The following is a 9,155-nucleotide window of genomic DNA, read 5'->3' on the forward strand; positions in this document are numbered from 1 at the left end:
TTTGGGGCACAATTTGGCAATATTAATATAATTATAAATCCCTATCACCCTTGGCCTAGTAAGGGTGAAGTACCATTCTGGAAATTTATTCAGTCTATGTTCCTACATACGTATGTAATGGTGTAGGTACAAGGTTCTTCGCTGCAGCCTGTGTATAGTAGTAACATGTTGGACCCAATCCAGGAGGCCATCAATAGAGCAGTTATTCGAAAAAGAATAAGAAAGCTGTTTAATGGCCAATATGGAAAGACTCTAAGATGCATTGTTGTTAGGTGAAAATAGGAAGGTGTATTATAGATATATAGTAGGTTACCTTTTGTGTTAGAATAGGGAAAGGGACAAATATATGTTTATTTGCTCATTGCTGCATTTAAAAACATTGGAAGAATGCACAAGAAATTAGTAAAAGTGCTTTGTGGAGCAGTGAGGTAGACAGGAACAGAGTACAAAGAATACTTCTCAATATATATTTGCTATGCCTTTTGGATTTTTTGACAATTTCATTTAATTATTTATTCAAAACATTTGAAATGCAATTTAAAAAGGGTGAAAGTGTAACCTGCTACCACTTTGGGAATACATTTAAGCTATACATTTAAGCTTTAAAGCTAAATGTACAGCTACCCTTTGACCTAGTAATTCTACTTCTAGGTGTTTTACCCGAAAGGAATGAAAACACATACCCACAAAAAGACTTGTACAAAAATATTCACGACAGCTTTATTTACAACAGCAAAAAAATGGAAAGAACCAAACTATCCATCAACAAAAGGAAAAATAGACAGATTGTGGTATGGAATTCATATAATGGAGTCCTATTGAACAATAACTGATTGGCAGTAATATAGATGAATTTCACAGATATGATGCTGAGTTAAAAAAGCCGGACACAAAAACTACATACAGTATGAATCCATTCATAGAAGTTACAGAAGCAAAACTAAGGTTAAATGAAACTCACAACTGTGGTTGTCTCTTGGAAGAGGAAAATAGTCTGGGGGAAATTTTCTGGGGAGGTGGAAATATTCCATATTATGAAAGGAGTGTGTTTTACCAAGGCATGCCCAGTTGTCCAAATAGAGCAGGTAAGATTTGTGATTTCAATGTATGTAAATTTTAACTACAAGGAAAAAATAGTAAAAGTGAAAAAGTTATGGTATGTGGGTGGAGAAGCACGGAAGATTATTGATTATTGTTGAAATTGACTGATGAGTTGTTACAATGAGGTTTTATTATGTGATCTACTTACTTTACACACATTTGAAGTTTTCCAAACTAAAAAGTTAAATTAAAACTATAATAAGTGTGGGGGTGGACCAATTAATCAGTTAATCAGTTATTTATTAATTAATCAGTTATTCTGGAAGCTAAAGAGTTTGACCCTTCGGTTACCAAGAATGAGCTAGGTAAGGTAAATGAAGTTCAAAGACACGTGATGGCAACAAAGCTTGGAGATAAAACTGGTAGCAGAGGGCCAGGCATGGATAATGGAAAAACACCGCATTGAAGGCAGGGCCTGAGAACCACAATTCAGAGGTAATGGAATGGTGATTACAGCTCCTCCTCAGTCATTTTCAAGGCCTGTCCCTAGGGTATGCTTCCACCCTGTCACCTAAGACTTAATAATGACCACTAACAGTTTCCCGATGAGTCTGAGGCCCACTTTGGTTTCTCGGAGGTAATCTTCTTAATATGCATGCTATTCCTCTTCTCCATAACAAGGGTCTTCTGAAAATAGCCCGCGAGCCTGCAAAAGATCACCCCTCCCCACCCTCAAAAATTGTTTATAGCATGTGAGAGAAAAGTTTGCATTAACTCAGGTGTTTTGTTTTTTTAACTTCGAAGAAAAAAACGTAGCAAGTCATTTAATCAAAGCTTTTGAAACTTTAAAACTTGAGTACACAGAACCTAATGATCAGATGCCTTTCACCTCTCCTGAGTGTCTTGGTGAGCTCAGGGGTCCAGCGCAATAAAAGAGGAACATCCGGGGGAGTTCTGAGTTTGCCAGAGGATGTGAGATATATTCCTACTGAGAGATATTTAAGAAAAAGTTTGTGACCCTTTCACCTGGAATGATTCTGAGGAAGCCTGCTGGGTGGAGGGAAATCCTGTAATAAGATCTGCGGACAGTTTTCCCACCCTGAGGCTCTGAGACCCTGTAGACAGCCCAGCTCATAAATATGAGCAGGGGACCATGCAGCATCAGGGCTTTGCACACATTGATTTTATCTTTCACTAGATCCCTGGTATAATGAGGTGTTTAAAATTGTTCTAAGTTTCCGTTGTTATTTTTATTCATAAAGGGAACAAGAAAGAGAAAGAAAACAAAATCACATTGATACAAAATAATCATCCCTCATAATTTATAATCAGAATATATATTTATATGTACATATACATATATAACATTGAATACATGTGTTATGCTTCTATTTTTCGCATATTGTAGCTATAAAAAACAAACCATATGTCATTACATTTATCCAACCCCTTGCTCATCTGGAAAGACTTTTTTCCCTCAAGCTTCTGAGTCTTTAATGTGAACCAATTAAAACATTGCAATTTCTCAAAGGCTTCTGTGAAAGGAAGTAACTTCAGCCATTAGAATATTTAAAATTTGAAATCTGTATACTAAAAAATGCAGAAAATACAAAATGGAATTATAAACACTTTTTCTGATTCATGATGTCTTGTGATCAGACTTGCCCCCTGCCTGAAACTTGCCCAGTGCTGGTGCTACCAACACATATTTTATCAGATGCCCAGTTTTTTGGTGATTTTGAAACGATCTAATCATAGGGTAAAGGCTAAATTATAAAGCCCTCAAGGCTATTATTTTACTTTTAAGTAGAATTTTATCTAATCTAAAACAATTCATTGTTTGACTATTTTATTCTTCAAACATAGAGAATTAATTTCTACAATTTCTTTTTGTAACACATTACCCCAAGTAATTTATCTTTGCGTTCAGAAACAGTTCTATGGCCTCAGTTATGTGTTCTAATCCTGAGTCTTTCTGGCTGAAAAGCAAATTGTTTCTTTGTTGCCACATTGTCAGAGGAAGTGAAGACTGATTTTTCACTTCCATTTTTTTTTTTTAATTTTTTTATTTTTTTATTTTTTTGGGGGTACACCAGGTTCAATCATCTGTTTTTATACACATATCCCCGTATTCCCTCCCTTCCTTGACTCCCCCCTCACTTCCCTTTTAATAAAGATCTTTTTCTCCTCATAGAGCACCCCAGAATATTAACTGTGAGCCCTTTCTAATGCTGAAGAAAGATAGATTCTCCTGTTCTTTCTCATAAATCTAGTCCGTGGTCATCAGCATCCTCCTTAAACACTGAGCAGCTAACTCTAGAAGTCAAAGTCTGCCTGTTAGACCTTTTTCTCCTCCCTTCCTCTCAACACTAGGCATAATGTAGAGCAAAAAAGGAGACTCACTGAATACCTTAAATTTTGCTTTGGTTTATTAAGCACCAATTTGCATCTAATGTTTTTCTGGACAATTGTCCTACATAAATGTATCATTTAGGACAGTTGAAATTAATGAAAACAATCAAGTATAAATTATAATTTCAGGGCAACGTTTGACTTAGCACCTGGATGAAAGTGTAATAGTCATTCATTTCAGTGGGTAGCACATTGTACCAACCACCTGATTAGGTGATTGCTTTTTTTGCATTTTCACCTGGAATTCATAGATAGGCTTAGTTATAGGCAACCGATTTAGAAAATAATAATGATTTGAAAACATGTCTATTGTTTAAGGCCAGATTATTATTATCAACTTTTTTACTTCAGAGATGAGGAGCAAGTCCTCTAATATAATTGAGATAGCTACCATTTATTATATCCTACTAAAAGCAAAACTCTCCAAATATATTATTGTCTAATCCTCATAATACACAGTTTTTAAAATATTTTTGCCTCCATTTTGCAAATAACGAGATAGGGGCTTCGAACTGGAAACCAAGTTGCTTAAAGCCACATCTGGATCTGAGTCCAGATCATGCTGCCTTTCCAGAGGAGGGCTCTGCAAAGCAGTGGTGGGAATCCCAGCAGGATCTCCTAACCTCCTCAGAATCTGCCTTGACTTCTATCTGAGTCAATTCACAGCTGCCAGATGGCTAAGATAGCAAAAGCTCTAAAAAATAAACAATTGGCAATTAGAGGTATTTTATAGTTTAGCTTTTATTTTGAAAGTGTATGATTCACTGGTTTTTAGCTTATTCACAATGTTGTATAACCATCACCACTATCTACTTCCAGAACCTTTTCATTGCTCTCAAAAGAAACCCTGTCCCATTAGCAGTTATTCCCCACCTCCCCTTTCCCAGTCCTTGACAACCACCGAACTACCTTCTCTCTGATACTTGCCTATTCTGTGCACATCTCATATGAATGGAATCACTCAATACATGCATCTAACTTCTTTTACTTAGCATAACATTTTCAAAGTTCATCAATGCTGTAGCATGAATCAGTACATCATTGCCTTTTATGATTGCATAATATTCCATTATATGTATATATAACAGTTTTTGTTGAACTGTTCATCAGTTGTTGAACACTTGGTTGGTTTCCACGTTTGAGCCGCTATGAACAATGTTGCTATAAATATTTGAGTACAAGCTTTTGTCTGGACTATACTTTTAATTCTCTTAGGCAAAGTAGAATTCTAGAAGTCTTAAGAAGAATTCTAGAAGTAGAATTGATGGGTTATGTTTAACTTATCTTGAGCCTGCCAAACTGCTTTCCAAAGCGACTGTGGAGATTCCATCTTTTAAGAATCAGATCCATGAGTTTTGGAGATGTCACCCAATTGATTTTCCACCCTTTCTTACAGCTACAGATTTCACTTTCTGGTGAAGAAGCTGGAACATTGAAAGAATATAGGATTGAAAGTAGAGTAAGGGAATGAGACAGGTCTTGGAAAGGAGAGTGTGTTCTTATAGTTTTCTGCAGATAGATGTGAAAACAGAATAGGAGGAGCAAAGAAGGAGGCAGCCTTAGGTTGCGTATTTGAAAAAGTCATTTTGGAAGAGCTGCTATGCTGAGTGCAGTTGAGCAGGAAGATGGAAGAACAGAACTTGAGGCAGACTATCGAATATCTGGTATTTGAGAAGTCTAAGTGTTTTGAAAGCTTATGAGGTGTAAGGTATGACTGACGGGGTGAATTCTATGGGTTTCCTCTCTTTTGTGTCCAGAGGTGTGGTGGTGTGCATGACAACTGGTTAAAAAAATATAACAAATTTTAATTTTTTCTTTAATTAAGAATAAAAATATTCCTTTTATTAGCAATGAGAATGGATCAACATAAATATTTATAAAGACCCAAGAGCCTAATTTTCTGAAATCTACTCTTCTCTTAGATTAAAAACATGAGTTTACTGATTCTAGAAAGGGTGCCATAATTATCACAGATTATTTATGCTGAAAATCTTTACAAATGGAATTTTTAAAACTAGATTTTTAAAAAATGTATTGAGGTGAAATTCATGTAACAAAACCAAACTGTTTAAGGTGAACAATTCAGTTGTATTTAGTACATTCCCAATGTGGTGCAACCACCAACTCCATCTAGTACCAAAACATTTCAGTCACTCCAAAAGAAAATATGCCTTATCCATTAAACAGTGTCTTCCCATCCTCAGGCAACTACCAATCTGTATTCTGTCTTGGGGACTTACCTATTCTGGATATTTTGAATAAATGGAATCATACAATAGCCTTTTGTATCTGGTATTCTTTCACTTAGCTTGTTTTCCAGGTTCATTCACATTGTAGCATCTATCAGTACTTCGTTTCTTTTTATGGCTGAATAATAGTCTTTTTGTGTATATGCCACAATTTGTTCATCCATTCATCCTTTGATGGACACGTGTGCTGTTTCCACCCTTTAACTATTGTGAATCAGTGCTGCTTTGAACACATACGCCTCTACAGGTATTTGTTTGAGAACCTGTTTTCAGTTCTTTCAGGTGTACATCTAGAAGTGGGCTTGCTGGGTTGTATAGTAATTCTATGTTTAACGTTTAGGAGAGCTACTAAACCGTTTTCCACTGCAGCTGAACCATTTTACATTCCTGCCAGCAATATGTGAGGGTTCCAATTTATCCATATCTTTGCAAGACTTCTTTTCTTCTCTTTCTAACAGCCATCTTTGTAGGTGTAAAGTGGTACTTCATTGTGGTTTTGATCTACATTTCTCTAATAACTAAGGAGATCAAACATCTTTTCACATGCTTGTTGGTCATTTGTGTAACTTCTTTGGAAAAATGTTTATTCAAGTTCTTTACCCATTTTTTAATTCTGTTGTTGAATTGTAAGTGTTCCTTATGTATTCTAGATACTAGACCTTAAAAATAAAGACGTGTGTATATACCTCTATATACTACATATGTGCATATGTATATTTAAATATGTATATTATGCATATTAAACATAACTACAAACTGTATATGATATATGAAATTCTTTTTCAAAAATGAATAAAATTTCAAGGAAAAAAGTTATGCTTTTCAATAAATTACATGCATTAGCAGTTGCAGCCATAGATTCCATGACTTTACTTATTTTCTGGGAGATATGATATAGGATGATGTGACTATTGAGTAGTTAACACATAAGGTTTACCACAAATTTTTAACACTTTGATAATGATAAATTACTCACTAATACTTGTTAAGAGGAAACACTGTACAAAAGACTCTACGTCAAGGAAATGATACTAGGGTTTCCTATAGCAGTTTTCGCTGGGCACAGCTTTTTCACCAGAGAAGATTATGTAAACAATATTTTATGGCTCCTGATACTGTAACTTGAGAAAGTAAATAATAAAAGTACTCTGGATATGTTGAAAGTGCTTGGGCAACATGGAGGCACACGTGATTTTTTTAAAAAGCGTATACTGATAGCCACTAACTAAAAACAGGGGAGAGATACAAAATGCTTCTTTTCCATGGAATTATAAATTTTTTACTGTTTGTTTTCTCTAAAAACCTAATCTGGAGGAATAAAGCCTCAGGTTTACACTTTCATTGTTTATTTTTGAAGCCTCTGCTTTGGCAGCCTGAGTGCTGTTGGCAAGATACGCCCGATGCCAATTTGGGGACCATTCTTGTGTGAGCTCTTAGAAGTTTCCCCCTTATCCTGCCCCCTTCTGTAGCTCCATGGCCATGGTGTGGGAGCTGGTAGAACAGGTGTGGGAAGACAGAGCAGGAGTAACATTAGAGAGAAGACATCCAGAAGAAATACTGATGAGCGGAGAAGAGGTGATGGGAAGATTGGAAAGCTGACATCATTTTGAGTCCAGTCACGAGTTGGGTTTACATATTGGATGGCTTTCCTGTACATACACAACATTTTGTTGAGGCCAGGAAGACGATGCCAACTCTATAAAAGTCATCGAGTGATTGAGAGAGGCACAATACTCCATTTTGAAAGTCATCCTACTGATGTTTATTTAAGCAGCCACTTAATGGCTACTTCATCACTGTACTTAAATTCTAATAGTGACTGAGGGCCTGCTGCTAGGGTTGTGTTTATTTCTACTCTATATTGAACATTGACTGATGGCAGTAATATGTAACAAAGCCGTCTGAAAAGGCATTCCACATGCTCCTCTGGAACACCTGACAAATGGCACTGCTCGTATCATGTGGAAGTGTGCTGGGGATGGTATGAAGACCATGGTGCAGCAGAGCTGAACCATGGAATTGTAGAAGTAAGCTCATTTTCCTAATCAGAAATACACAGATTTTAATTTTTAAAATTTTAACTTTACAGTTTGGAGAATTAAGTGGAATAATGTATATGGAGCTCTTGTTGCATAATTGACATTCAAAAATAGGCAAATACAAATTGATATTCACAGACCAAATCTGGCACACAGGTGAGTTTTCTTTACTCATAAATTAGTTGTCAAGGGTTCAACATTGAGAGAGAGTTTACATTTCACAATCTAGTTTTCTAGTTTCTCTTGACAAAAATCAGGCTGGGAAATCATAGGCCCATATTTCCACATGGCAAGAGCTTGGGTCAATAGTTGTTATCCTGTTAGATGCACTCACCAGCTTGCCTGAGTCCCATCCTTAGATTACTGAGACTTTGCTGGCCCCCTTCTTGGTTTGCTTCATTCATTCTGATTGCCTATCTGGCTTCAGCAGTTGCTTGAGACTGGGAACTCTGATCCAAGGCATCCATTATATTTGTCCAACACAAGATTCTCAACTATCAATTTAATTCATGTAAAAGTAATCTCATTAAGGAAGATGGTAGATGGTGATGGCAATTCCTTTGCAAATGTTACCATATCAGCATCAAGCAAGGTGCCATGGTGGGTCACTGGCCTCACTCTCCTCATCCATGTCAGGGGGAACACTTCAACTTCAGTGTTTCTAGGGGATATAAGATTGTTATCCCACCCCATCTCTATACATACAGCCTCAGAAGAGACCCATGAGAGCTCTGTATTGAGAGGAAACAGAAAACCTCAGTGCAACCAGTGTAATCCCAGAAGGTGAAAAGATCCAGGGGAGGGAAGAGTGACTTATAACGTGGGATTGACTCCTGTTATCAAACCTGTGGGTCTCAGTTTTTGGAAGATGATTTAGGGCTTAGGAATTACCTTGCACTATGGTTCCCTAATGGAACACAAAAGAATTCTTAGGGCTTGCAAAACCATGGATTTAGCCCAATAACTGCGGCACACAGAGAGAGTAATAGAATCTCAGGAAAAGAAGGAGCTTGCCCAAATCATAAGAATTAGAATTCAGTTCTCTTGATTCTGCTTAGCTATTTTGCAGATACCCAAGGCCACACTCAGCTGGATCCTAGAAAGTTTAGGTCACCCATGATGAATGGTCAACTAGACGAATATGATCTCAAATGTACAACTTTTGGGAGATATATTTCACTGGCTTATTTTTGCTAACTCCAAGTTTATAATTTGAATTAATAGAACCAACCAATCAAACTTTCAGGGTTTGAACTTACGATCTACCTGATCAGGAGATAGGAATGGTATAAAGTATGGGTATCCTTGTTTTACAATGTGAAGGAAACCATTAGTACTTGAAATGCATTTATTAAGTAAAATATATTTTAAAAACTACTTTTTTTTTAAATGAAAGATGCTAAAATAATCAATA

The sequence above is a fragment of the Hippopotamus amphibius genome, chromosome 8, assembly GCF_030028045.1.
Source record: "Hippopotamus amphibius kiboko isolate mHipAmp2 chromosome 8, mHipAmp2.hap2, whole genome shotgun sequence".
In the NCBI taxonomy this organism is placed as follows: domain Eukaryota; kingdom Metazoa; phylum Chordata; class Mammalia; order Artiodactyla; family Hippopotamidae; genus Hippopotamus; species Hippopotamus amphibius.